The sequence below is a fragment of the Pteropus medius genome, unplaced genomic scaffold (assembly GCF_902729225.1).
Source record: "Pteropus medius unplaced genomic scaffold, Ma_sr-lr_union100, whole genome shotgun sequence".
Taxonomy (NCBI): Eukaryota; Metazoa; Chordata; class Mammalia; order Chiroptera; family Pteropodidae; genus Pteropus; species Pteropus medius.
In genome coordinates this window covers 6,065,383-6,079,354 of record NW_024351729.1, presented here as the reverse complement: position 1 = coordinate 6,079,354, position 13,972 = coordinate 6,065,383, and the positions used below count along the sequence as shown (strand labels likewise).

General features: G+C 39.7%; 1 protein-coding gene across 1 annotated transcript in view; it reads left to right on the top strand.

The window, feature by feature from the left end:
• The first annotated feature begins 12,179 nt into the window (after positions 1 to 12,179).
• STK17B (serine/threonine kinase 17b) overlaps positions 12,180 to 13,972 on the top strand; it is a 29,103-nt gene continuing 27,310 nt past the window's right edge. Inside the window, exon 1 of the mRNA XM_039844320.1 lies at positions 12,180 to 12,442. The gene's annotated coding sequence lies outside the window, so the exon portion shown is untranslated. The remainder of the gene's footprint in view (positions 12,443 to 13,972) is intronic.

Here is a 13,972-nt window from a genome sequence, read left to right as displayed (position 1 = left end):
TGCAAAGTAAACACATATTTAGATTTTAACGAGCAATGCATTTAAAATATGAACCTATAATTTATGTGTAAGTTATAGGCCAATAAAAAATTTAAATAAAGTGAATTTGATTAAAAAAAAATAAAGCATGGTCTTTAAAATATGACAAATTCAGCTCCATATCCTGGCTCTGCCACTTATTTGTTATATGACCTTGGGCAACCTCACCAATCTGAGTCTTACTTTTTTCATTTGTAAAGTAGGGATAATTTCTTTCTCATGTGGTGCAGTGCTTTTTACGTTAAATAAGATAATGTTTCTAGCACATTGCTTTGGATTTGGTAAGTGCTTAGTATATTTACTTCCCTTTCCCCTTCTGTCCAGGTGGACTGGCCTCACAGTTCCCGTATATTGTTTTGGGGAAGCCACCAGCTCTCAGGCCTATTTGTAAGGGAAAAGGTGACTGACATACCCTAGTCCAAAAGTAATACAGCCTTCCCTAGATCAGATTATCAAATCACCTATTTCTTCAGATCTCTTTGGAAATTCTTCTGAGAATGATTCATCCATCCATCCACCCATCTATCCATCCATCCATCCAATCGACATTTACTGAGCTGCTGCTTTGTGCTAGGCACCATGATAAGTGCTGAGGAAGCACTGCTGAATAAAGCAGTCATGAGTCCTGTCTTTAGGGAGTTTACGGTCTCATGGGGAAGACAGGCAGTAAACAAATAAATCTAAAAGTATTAATTATGATAAAAAATACTATAAAGAACAGGGAGCAGTGGTGGACAGGGAAAGTCTCTCAGAGGATGTACTATTTAAGATGAGAACTGAAGGTGGAAGAGCAGCCAGTCATCGGAAGATCAGAGGGAAAGCTCCTGCAGTATCCTATTATTGAAGTATTATAATATCCAAAATAATTATAGGGTATACATAAAAGACATAATCACGGCCAAAGAGAATCTTCTCACATATGAACGCCTGTTGTAACATCTGTTCTGCTTCTCAGAGGATTTTTGCAGACTTCCTGTCCTTAGAAGTTAGACCGCCAGATAAGTAGCTTTCCACCATAGTAATGCAAACTTGTTTGTACAATGAGTTATGAAGATGGGACATAAAGAGAAATAAAAAATGAGAACAGGTAACCTATTACTTAGGGTGAAGTGCAGTATAATGAAAAGGACATGGGATTTGTTGTCTGAATTCAAATTCTGTCTCCATTTCTAGCCTCAAGCAGGTCACTCCAATTATGTGAGCCTGAGTTTCCTTATCTGAGAAAGAAGAATAATAATGGCCAACCTCAAGGTTGTATTTCAAGAATTTGATGGAATGACATATACATAGCATCTCAAACACAAAATTGTATTGCCATGCTTTATTTAGAGCACTCCTGTCATTTCACTTCAGAAACATTAATCCTTTGTACTTAATGTAATTTCACTACAGAAATGTCAATCTTTAAAAACTGGTATGCTCCTTTCTCTCAAATATTTTTCTGGAACCTTGGCTACTGGTTTGGAATTCTCAGTTCTGTGCTAAATCTTATGACTTTAGGTGGTAAACCATTATTGATTTTTCTAATTCCCCACCCAAAACTGCCTCAGGGCGGTAGCAAGGAGTGAGCATGGCCCAGGCAGCTGGGAAGACATGAATACTAAGTTTTTGAGTATCCTAAGGCTGCAAGTAAGATAGCCATGGGGCTCTATCGGGCTTGCCATCTGGATTTTGGTCCTCCTGAAAAATTACCTCCTCTCTTCCCCACTGTCTAAGGTTACTCTATCATAGGGCCTCCTATAATCTTTCAGAAAAAGGGTAGGGATGGAGAGGAGAGAAAGCAGGTCTGATAACTTTGCTCTCTGGATAGTCTTCCTTTAGGGGTAGGTAGCCCAGAAGGGTCTACAGTCTTTAGTTCTAGACTGAGCCCTGATCTCAGTTGGGAAAGTCACTCTCAGAGTCTCTTTTCTCATTTGTAAAGTAGGATGATTATAGCCTTGTTTACAGTAATCTCAGGATTGTTGAAGCTCAGAAAAAATATTGCATGTGAAAGCATTATATCAACTCTAAAATGCTGCACAGACTTCAGGTGCTTTTAATATGAATACATCCTGTGCTATATTCAGCATGCACAGTGGGCCTAAAAGCTTTTTTAGACCTGCTCAGGACTGAGTTACTAGAAGGGGATATTTCTAGGTCAATGAGTAATGAAAAGTGTCTCAAAGGTATTGCCTATTTTTACTTTGAAAGAGCAACCGTCTCAGAGATAAGACTTAATAATGAGAAGAACTCAAGGCCTGGAAGATTAGAAGATAGTTAAAAACTATACAAAACTAACCTATTCTGACAAGTTGTATAATTTATTTGGGTAAATATAAATGTGCTGTTGGCCTAAGTTAAACCAAAAAAGGCTCACTGAAGTAATGGGAACTGATTAAATCTTCATTTCTGCGATTTCCTGTTCTTAGCAAGTACAGAAAGAGACAAATACCCTGGGTGAGAGACAGGAAGAAGTAAAGACAAATGACTTTATGCTTATGCAGGTTCTCTCAAGGCACCAAGATAATCATCTGCAAAGTACTCAAAACCTCATATTTAAAAAGATGCACCCCCAATTTAGGTCTGTAAGAAATAGGCTATCACTGGTCATTACGTGTGCCTGTTTTTCAATTTCTCAACCTGTTCTCAAGGCAGGGTGTGTTCATTTATGCTTTCATGTTGACTTCTCCTATAAACAAAACTTTCCTCTGAGAAGTTAACTTGGAAATAGCAGAATCCAGGTCCAAGAACCCCTAAACTCAAACTTGGACAATCAAAGAGCATTAGAGAAAAAAAGCAATGGATTTCTTCCCTCATGTTTTCCCTAAATAACTTCAAGACTCTACTTCAAAGAATCCTTAATCTGAGATAATATTTCAATTGTAGAAGAAGATGCTTTTTCTCATCAAAATTAATTTTAGTCTCTAATAATCTCAGTTAGCATGAAATGAGAAGACCTGAAGGGCCTAACTAGCCCACATTCTTTTCACCTTTGAATTCTAGCTAGGAAATGAGTAGAATAAAAATATTGTAAAATTTGCTTGCAAAATTGTAGAAGTCAGAACCATTCCAGACCCTATGAACTCAAACAGAAAAGCATTATATTTTATATATCACATTAAATAATAACAAAAAGTAACCTAATAGGAAGCAGTTCCAAAATCCTTTATGGATAATTTGGTACATTTGAAATCTAGTGTGCTTTTCATGCCTTTCTTAAGCACTCTATAAAACGAGATACTCTCAAATGTGTTAGAACATTTCTGTTTTGATTGGCTCAGAAAGGCTGCAGTTACTTGAAATGATTTATAATGAACTAAGCACATGGGATGGCGTCATCAGTCATTCTCTTCAGAGCCTCCTGCCCATTTTATAGAAATTGCATAACTGGGAAGTAACACATAAAAATCTTACATTCTGCTAGTTGAAATTTGAATCACAATTCCAAAATTTAGGTCAAAGTTTAGAGCTGGAGTAGAAGGCCAACATTTTTTTCTCACCTTTCAATATGCTAAACATTTTAATTTATTTACACAGTTGCTTATTTTTTATAGCAGATAAAACAAAAGGTAAGTTTATTTTGCTTTTTCTTTCCTTTAATTAACTGGAATTTCAGAAAAGCTAACATTAAAAGTGGTCAAAAAACTACAAAGTGAACTAAGAAACCAATTTTTGGTAGGATCAGTCAGAGTTATTAATTGCAAGCAATTAAATGCCTCTGGATGATTGAAGCTGAAAAGGAATGTATTTAAAGATATTGTAATCAGCGGTCCCCAACCTTTCTGGCACCAGGGACCGGTGCTCCTATAAGAATCTGATGCCTGATGATCTGAGGTGATGCTAAGGCTGTGATGCTAGCTCTGGGGAGCGGCTGCAAATATAGATGAAGTTTTGCTTGCTCCTCTGCTGCTCACCTTCTGCTGTGCGGCCAGGTTCCTAACAGGCCACAGACCAATACCAGTCCACGGCCTAGCGGTTGGGGACCTCTGGTGTAGTTCACAGAATCGAGATCCGAGCTGGAGAACTAGGGCAAAATAAGATAACCAGGAACAATATCCAAAGTCACATACATGTACTGCTCAAGTGAAGACACCACTACTGCTAAAACACAAGGTTCTACATGCAATTAATGCTGTCAACAACACTAACAGTGGACAAAAGAGGTGTCACTAGACTCCTGCTTCCAGGGCCCGATCTCCTCGCCACTCTGCTTCTGTCATAGAATTGCTTCTGGCCCTAGTCTTACTTGTTCCAGATTCTAATTTCAACCTTGGGGACTTCTTAAAAAGGTGTTGGGGTCTCCCTAATACAGTTTGAGAATTGCTAAATGAAAGATTCACTTTGTGATTGGAATTAGATGACAAGTATTATATTGAAACACACAATTCTTTAGATACTTCTTTGTATTACTGTCACATATATTTTCCCTCAAGGCTTGGAAACTTTTCTCAGAGGTTGAAAAGATTGAACCTGCATCAGATTGCTAATAGAATGGTATTTTGAATGGACTGCAAAAATAATAGGCAGACTGTATTTTGGTTATTTTATAGATTTTGTTCTTTCCTTCTCTCTCAAGGGTTATTTCTAGCTCTAATTTTTGATTCTATAGTTCCCTAAATTTGAATATTTTAAGCACTGATACACTCATTCATTATTTTAAATCACCTTTTTCTTTTAGAACAGTTTTAGATTTACAGAATTATTGCAAAGATATTACCGAAAGTACCCCATAACCAGTTTCCTTGTTAGTATCTTATATTAGTAGGGTATATTTGTTATAATTAATGAAGTGATATTAATTATTGCTAACTAAAGTTTATACTTTAGTTGGATTTCCTTAATGTCATTTTTCTGTTCCAGGATCCCATTCAGGATACCACATGACATTTAGTCATCATGTTACCTTAAGTGCCACTTGATAGTGACAGCTTTTCAGACTTGCCCTGTTTTTGATGGCTTTGACAATTTTGAAGAGTAGAGGTCGGGTATTTTGAAGTATGTCCCTCAACTGGGATTTGTCTGATGTTTTTCTAATGGTTGGGCTGGGTTATAGGTTTTAAAGAGGAAGACCACAGCAATGAAGCGCCATTCTCATTATATCATCATATTAAGGGTATGTATTATCAACTTGATGTGACTGTCGCTGCTATCCTTGTTCACTGGGCTTGAGGCACTGTTTGTCAGGTTATTTTTTAAAAAGTTACTCTTTTTTTCTCCCTTTCCATTATGTGCTCTTTGGAAGAAAGTCACTCTGCACAGCCTATACTTAAGGAGTAGGGAGTTATACTCCACCAACTTGAGGAGGGAGTATCTACATAAATTATTCATAATTCTTCTGCATACGAGATTTGTCTATTTTTTCCCATTTATTTATTTGATCATTTATTTGTATCAGTATGTACTCATGGATATTTGTTTTCTACTTTGGGTCATAATCCAATACTACTTTGTTTATTGTGTTGCTCAAATTGTCCCAGTTTTGGCCATTGGAAGGTCTTTCAGTTGGCCTCTGGGTCCCCTTGACATACTCCCGTCACTGTGTGGTGTTTTAGTTTGTTTGTTTGTTTGAACTTCCTTCTTTCTGGCATTACACAATGTTCTAAACCCATCTGTATGTTTCTTGCCCAGTCTTAGAAGCATCAATTTCTCCAAGGAGCTTTGGTTCCTTTTATTGAAGAATGCTATTAGAAACAAAGACCTGAGTAGTAGGTGTGCTTATTGCTCCTCAGGTGTCATTATTTCTACATGCTCTCAGCTGGCAGCAGCAGATAAGAGTATAAACACACACATATCTATAAATATTTCTATATGTAAACATCTGCATCTATATTAAGCTAAATATTAGGTCATACCAATGTCTCTAACTCTAATCCATTGCCAAATGGATCATGTTAGTCCCCTCCTCTTGCGTTCGTTGTATGTTATTTTAACAATTAAGAAATTTTGGAATAGTAGGTATGAGAGAAAACAAAAAGGTGAAAAGAGCAGGAACTAAGGTGAATTAAACACCCAAGAACCTGTGCTCTATTGTGACTACCTACAGTTATTAAATATCCACAGTAAAAGGCCATATAGTAAAGGGTGAGCTTGAATCCCAGCTCCACTAGTAACTTAGGTTACTGTGGGAAAGTATATTACTTCCATGTCCCTTAGTTTTCTTTAAAGCAGGAAAATATAGCACTTTACTCGTAGGGGGTTAGAACAGTGCCAGGCTCAATATTTATGAGCTATTGTTACTTTGTACCCAATGGGATAAATATATTATTTCCATTTTACAGATGAAAAACAGAGGCATAGAGATATTATAACCTGCTCAAATTCTCACAGCTAGTAAATTACAGACCCATTCTCTTATAATTCAGAGTTTCTGAATAGCTCTATACTTATATTGCTTTTTCTTTTTTTGTAAACATGAAGCTAAGAAATGTTACTCTATAAATTTAAAAGTAAGGTTAACTACTGAAAAAACTCAAGAATGCTTTGAATATTCTCAATGTCAGGGATACTGTGATAATCATTAATATTACCATTTCCCACATTACCAACACTTTTATGCCGTGAAGGGACTCAGCTAGTAGAGCCGATTTGCTCTTTCAATGTTCATGCTGTCACCTTAAGCCAGCTGAGGCAAAGAACACTCCCAACAAGGAAGCTGGTAGGGGTTAAAAGTTATCCCTGCCTCATCTATGCTTGTTACTGCCTGTTGTAAGAACACTTACTTGGTCAAAGAATCCTGAAAGCTTTACTATTTTTTACCTGCCGTGTGCTCTGGAGAATGTGACACCAGAACATGATTCATGGAATATGCAGTCGGTAGAAGAAGTATCTTAGGGAAGTAAAACAGGAGATTTGTTAGGGAGCACTAGTAGACATTTATCTACCAAAATCAAATAAATGACAATTTTACATTCTATATTTTTTTTTTTGCGCCACTTGATATCTACTTCCCTTTAAACACAAGTGACTCTAATTTCTTTATCAGACATAGCCCTTGATGTCACCATTTGTTCACCTTACAACTTCATTTTGAACATAGGTGCTCCATCAGATAGATTCTGAGGGAGGAAAGCAGCCACCTCCTTCTCCCCTTTTCTTACCAGTGACTTCACCATATTCTTTCCTTAAGATCTCTCCTAGCATCAATAATAAGATTTGAGGAAAACCATAAATATCTTATAAAGTCATTCAACAATTTATCACTTAGGTCCTACTATGTTGCAAGCATTTTGCTAGTCACAAGGTGCCATAGTGAGCCAATTATCTGAAGTCCTCCTCCTCAGGGAGCCTGCAGACCACTGAAAAATAACAACTTGTACAGACTGAGGGCTTATTCTAGTCAGGCACTATGGTTTGTATGTATTATCATATTTTAGTCTCAAAGATGTAGCTATTATTACTATCCTCACTTTACATATGAGGAAACTGAGGATTGTCTAAAGTCACACAATTAGGAATGGGCAGAGTTGGGCTGTGAATGCCACACACTTAACCACACATACATCATCTTTCACACACACACACACACACACACACACACACACACAACCTCTCATAAGGCAGGACCTCAGAGCTGGTGTATTCGTGGCTGAAAGATATCAGTTTTTCTACAACTTGGTTGCAGTTTCCACTGAATACTTTGATTTGCATATATAAAGGGTTCTCTGAAGCACAACCTTAACCAAATTGTTGGAGACAGCTGGGTGAGGACAGCTGCAGACAGAAAAATGTGGCCGGATGCTCTGGGGTTGGTTGAGACAAATGTGCAATGAGATGGCTCCAAGAAGAGGAAGCAGTAACAGGCCAAGGTAAGAGTGAGTGACAGATAAATCACCTAGCCCAAAAACCATGGTGGAAAGAGGCCTTAAATATTCTCAGAGACACTTTTTTTTTTTTATCAGATTATGCAAATGCAACTGGGATATATTTTTCTTTGCCTGTATCATAATTCAAGTGATTATTCAAATAAATTTTTAAAAATCTTGCCTAAAGTATGTCTGACATAATGAGGTAGAATTATGAATCAGAACACCTAAATTCTTATTCGGATATACATCAACTGGTTCAGTTGTGTGATCTTTTGCAAGTCCCTTAACTTCTCTCATTCTAGATTTTCTCCTTTCTAAAACAAAGGAGTTGGTATATATATATGACTTATTGTTAAAGTGTACAGCTGAAACATTATATTTCATTAACCAATGCCACCATAAAAAATAAATTTTAAAAAATTATTTCTTAAAAAACAAAAAATTAAACAAACAAACAAACAAATAAATAAAAGGGTTGGGCTATAGACCCTTAAGGATTTTTGAAGTTTCAAACTGCTCTGATGCTATGATTTATTGAGAACCTACATTGTGTCTAGTACTGCATTAAACAATTTTGAGGTTTAGAAGCAGTTAAGAGGTACGTTTCTAGCTCTTTGGACCTGTGCTGTCCAATACAGTAGCCACCAATGTGGCTATGGAGCAACTGATATGTGCCTAGCATGAATGAATTGTCACTTTATTTCATTTAAATAAAATTTAAATTAAGAAATTGATACTGTATTTAGTTATTGAAAACTTTTATGTCTGAAACAATGTAGGGATATGAATCTTTTTCCCCCAATTATAAATTTTGTATAATCTAAATACAGATCAATTGTTTTTGATGAAAATTTACCATCTGAATTGAGATGTGCTGTAAATGTAAAATACATCTTATTTAAGACAATATAAAAAAATGACTGTAAAGTATATCATTAATAATTTTCATATTTATTCCATATTGAAATGACAATATTTTGGACACACTGGGTTAAATAATCAAAATGAATTTAATGTGCATTTACTTTTTAAATGTGACTATGTATTAGAACATTTAAAATGACATATGGGGCCTGCATGACATTTCTTTTAGGCGGTGTTTGGAAGTTTATACTCTATAAACCATGGTGGGTGGTTTGATTGATTGGTAATTTAGATCCCAGTCAATCATGGGTACTTTTGAGAAAAGAATTGTGTTACCCTTTGAAGAAGACACCTATACCAGCCTGAGTTATGACTCTCATCAGGAAAGACTTGCCTCAATTACCTTTGCTAACAGGGTTTGTTTTAAGAGAGCCAGGGGATAGAAGATCTCCTAGAATCAATGTGGTCTCCAGTGCTTCCTAAATTGGAATGTGCTAGGCACCATGGATAAATGCACTGTGCTTATGCATCTGAGTACACCTAGCACTACCTCCAGAGAAGGGATCTATTTGGACTAGTCTGTCTCCATTCAACATGACTACCTCTGTTGGGTGGAGGTTTGAGCCAAACCCCTTCAGAGGCTGTTGGCCCCTCTTGTGTCTGGCCACCTTTAACCTAGCCACAATTTATTCACTTGGAGACAGGTAGTGCTTGTTCTGCACTTTCCACATAGATTGAATTGTAGGATCTTGACACAAAAAATGACTGGTAAGGCTTTCTTCTGAAGGAGCATATGTCAATGGCAGGAGTTTTAAATTTAGGGCCTTCTTCTCTATATAAAATTCCACCCACCTTGTCTGTATCTGTAGGGAGTAAATGTAAAGGTGATGGTCACCTTCTCTGGTCAGTACTTGGTCAGCATGTGACCTGGTGTGATTGCGGAGGGCACTTTTCCTGGAAGAAACGTGATGAATATCGTGGCATGATCAGATATGGTGATTCACTTGGAGTGATCAGAGAGAACCACTATATTAGTTTGCTAGGGCTGCCATAACAAATATCACAGACTGGAAGCCTTTAACAACAGAAATGTATTTTCTTATGGTTCTGGAGGCCAGAGGTCTGAGAGCAAGGTGTTAGCAGATTTAGTTTCTTCTGAGATTTCTCTCCTTGGTTTGCTGGTAACCACCTTCTCACTGTCTTCACATGGTTGTCCCTCAGTCTATGTTATTTGTGTTGTAATCTCTTCATGTTGAAGAAGGGCCCACCAATATAATCTCATTTTACCTTAATTATCTCTTTAAAGGCCCTATCTCCAAATACAATCACATTCTGAAGTACTGGGTGTTAGACTTCAACATATGAATTTGCTGGGGACACATTCAGCCAATTACAACCACCATCCCTGGCCAGTATGTGGCATTCAAGGATCAACTTAATAAACTGTGTGGTCAGGGACAATAACCACAGAATGATCATTGGTCATATGCAAATTTCCTACTCAAGAGAATGGAAGCATGAACATGTACCTTTGATATCGTTATGGTTTTAGGTAAATGAGGTAGAAGGAGAGACATGTTGAGTCCTGAATTTTATTGCAAGGCCACAGATGGTACAGTCTGCTCCTTAGCACCAGGACTTCCTTGTTTCTTGAACAGCAGTTCTTGACACCATGCAAGTGTAGTTAAATATCCTTGGGATAGTGTGCTAAATCTAGCTGGAAAATCTGACATCAGGCACAACGGTTAATAATCTATTTAGGGGCATAAGAGAAACACATGGAATAAGCATAAGCCCTGCATCTAGGACTATAGGGCAAAGAGGTGATAAAGCTGGGAGTAGAATGTAGAAAACAGAAGATTTCTGATTTCTGGAGAGGAGAACTTCCTTAAGTTGGAAATTGATGGAACAGGTGTTGGTGAGGAAGATGGTGGAAAGCTTGAGCCAAGGCAGAGGCAGGAAAATGCAAGACATGGAAAGACCACTGGGAGGCTGATTGGTTGGAGCCAAGGGCTTATGACTACAGGGGGGTTGGTTTAAAGCAGTGATGGAGAGAAAGGTCTGCATCTAGATGTGCAGTGACGTGGTACTGGGTAAGTGAAAGAGAAGAAGGATAATTGTGAGGAGATTGCTAAGAGCTGACGACTGATCCAAGTGTTGGAATTGGAAAGGTCCAGAGTTAAATACACACAAAACAAAAATCACCACAACTCAGTCCTGTAATCCTAGAGGTTACTGTTTTCAGTTCTGGTGATGAGACCTCTGGGATGCTATCCCTGTATACATAAACAGAAAAGATAGAAACAACCTCATTTGTTTGTGGACTCTTAGATAATGATAACTGAAAAGTCCATTTCAGTGTGTTTTGTTTCCATCTTAACTTTGGGCTTCTCTAGTCACTCCAATAGTTAGAAACAAGAAACTAAATAGACGGAAGCAATATTCTCCAAGTGACAAGGCCTAGGGAATAGACATATAAAACTGGAAAGAGTCAGTTAAGAACAAGCAGACTTCACTGAATGACTTTGTAGCATTTTATGCATTTATCATGAGAAAAATACAGTATGGAAGAGAAAATGGATGGCTTAAAGGGAATTTTCTTGGCTTACTGGGATAGAACAAGGAAACCTCTTTAAATATTGAGTATGAAAGTCTTTTGAGAGCGATTCCCCTCCCAATATACCTTCCCAATAGTCTTCTACAATTATTTAAATATACTCTGCAACCAGTCTTAGATTATATAGAATAAAACAAAACTTCAATTGCGTCTTGCACAGAACTTAAAACTTTTTCATTCCTTCAAGGGATAACGAACATCCTGAGCAGTTTGCTGTGGGCTTTCTCCTTTTTGCTTAGTACTCTCTACGCAAAATCAGCAATTCATCCTATTCAGACTTTGCTTACATTGCCTTCCGCCATGTCTCAGAAGGTCTCAGTTTGCTGCAGCAGACTTTAACGGAGGGGCCCAGGCTCCATAAATCCCCAAGTGATGATGATGCTTGCCAAGTTGTAGCAAAATGGGCTTTCCAACTGCGGAGTGGGTTTAGGTCACAGAGAAGATGACCTGGAAGAGTCAGAAAACAGGTCTTTAATAAGAACAGAAGTTTGGGAATGAGTGGGAAGCAGCTAGGACTAACTTTGCTTCTTCTCTCTCCCTAGTCTGCAGATATTCGCACCTCGTGGACTGACTACTCCGAAGGCGGAGAGTGGTGTACCCAGTTAGAGTTACAACCAGATGCGCGGCCATAGCAGCTACCGCCTCACCCCTTCCTGGTGGCAATTACCCCAGGGCCCCACCTGCTCCGCAGCTCCGCCCAGCCTCCGGCCAGCCGGGTGCGGGCCGCACCCTCTCACCACCGGGCCCCGCCCCACAGCACGCACCGCCTGCCGGGCCCCGCCCGCCCGTCACGTGATAGCCCCGCCCTACACGCGCACTGGGATTGGCTCTCCTGACCAAGGAGGTGGGACCTAGCATACAGTCCTGCCCCGCAACGCGGCTGCAGTTTTCAAACCTCAACTGTAATCTCCAGTCACGGTCTCCGCTGCAGTCGCCGGGAACCACCTCACAAGAGGCTAGGTCACCACTGTTGGCCGTTGTCCGGAAGAGTAAAAGTGGGTCCTGCTACGCGTGGAGCCACCCGGCGCCTCACCCGGCTAGAGCTGGAGAACGCGTCCTGTCGTGGCCACCGGCGTGGGGCGGGTCGGGAGCCCCCTTGGAGGGGCCAACCCCAAGAGAACCTGCTGCGACCCGAGCGGTAAGTGTCTTCCTCCCCGCGCGTTCGCGGTCCTGCCGGGACTGGCGGGTAGGCTTGGGCTGCGACTCGGTACTCCTGAACCAGCCTCCCTTACCTTCAGTACAGAGACACCGAAGGTAGGAGGGGTCCCGAGGAGAGATCCAGGCGGTGTGGGCGGACCCAGGGTCTTCTCGGACCCCCGGCCTGGCGGAGATGGGCTCGGGCGCTGCCGCCCCTCAAGTGGGTCGTCTGCTCCGGGCCCCTCGCTGCATTTCGGCTAGAGTCCTGCTTTCCTGGTTCCTTCGGGTTCCGCGCGGGGGGCGCCGCTGGTCCTCGCGACACCCTTTCTGGGCGGGGGAGCGCTTCTCTGCGTGTGCGCGTGTGCGCGCCGTCGCCTGGCCGGCCCGGGCTCTCCCCAGGTCGCGTCCCGCGGGGACCCCCTTAGCGATCGGCTCGCTAGAGTCCCTTCCACGTCACGTCGATGTGGTCCTTCATGTTCCTCCCCAGTTCACATCTGTGGTGCGGGCACAGGACGTGTTGATAGCTGGGCTCGTGGACACGTCCAGCTTACAGCTGCCTTTCGTCTAAAGTTTGTGCTCATCTTGGTGGGTCATTTTCAGTTGCTCCTTGTGAATAGTTTTTGAAGTCAGTGACTAGAAAAGACCAATTGCAGTTGTTTCAGTGATTTTAAGCGCTCTGATTTTATTTTGGTGCTATGTAAACTACTTAAGTGTTCATGACCTATCCTCGAACTGTACAACTACATGATGGCTACGATTTGACTTTTACCCAGCTTTGTTTCGTTACAGGGAAAAGCGCTTCATTTGAATTACCTTAGAGGCATAAGTAGAGACAGGGTTGAAAGAGAGTTTATGGCAGCCAGTAACTGATATTAGTTATTTCTGTTTTATTTGTTTGTTTTGTGATAAGAGGAGAGGCACTCTGATATCACTTTGCAAATTGAAGTTAAGAAAAAATACATTAAAAAAATCCAACCACATACTAATCAAATTTCAATATTAAGTCTGTGTATCACATTTACTGAATGCTTCGCTAACATAAATATGTTTATATTTGTGGGACCAATAGTATGCTGAACCTGCAATGATGTTTGATATGATACAGCGCCTTTAAGTTTTCAAGTCTTTGAGAATACGTGCACTGAGACAGCTTGGTAGACAGAGATGACTGGACAAGTGACAACATATGTATAATCTGGAATTTTTAACCCAGGGCCGCAATTTTTTTAAAGAAAAAGATGATAAATCTACTTTCTCATTAATACACCATTTTATGGTTTTATAAACTGGCCAGAAGTAGCTTTCAACAACTTTTAAAACGTTTGTTTTATAAATATCAAACTACATACCCATAGAGTTGTGCGTTTTTGAAAAATCAGGCCCATAGAAACTGCCTTAGTTTAAGACCTCTCTTCTTCCCCTTCATCGTCCTCCGAACCAGATGTTCAATTAAAATTTTTTTTCTAATATTTTAGTAATTGGAATTATAGCTGCTTTATTTTTGAGGTACACATACATTTTAAATCATTTT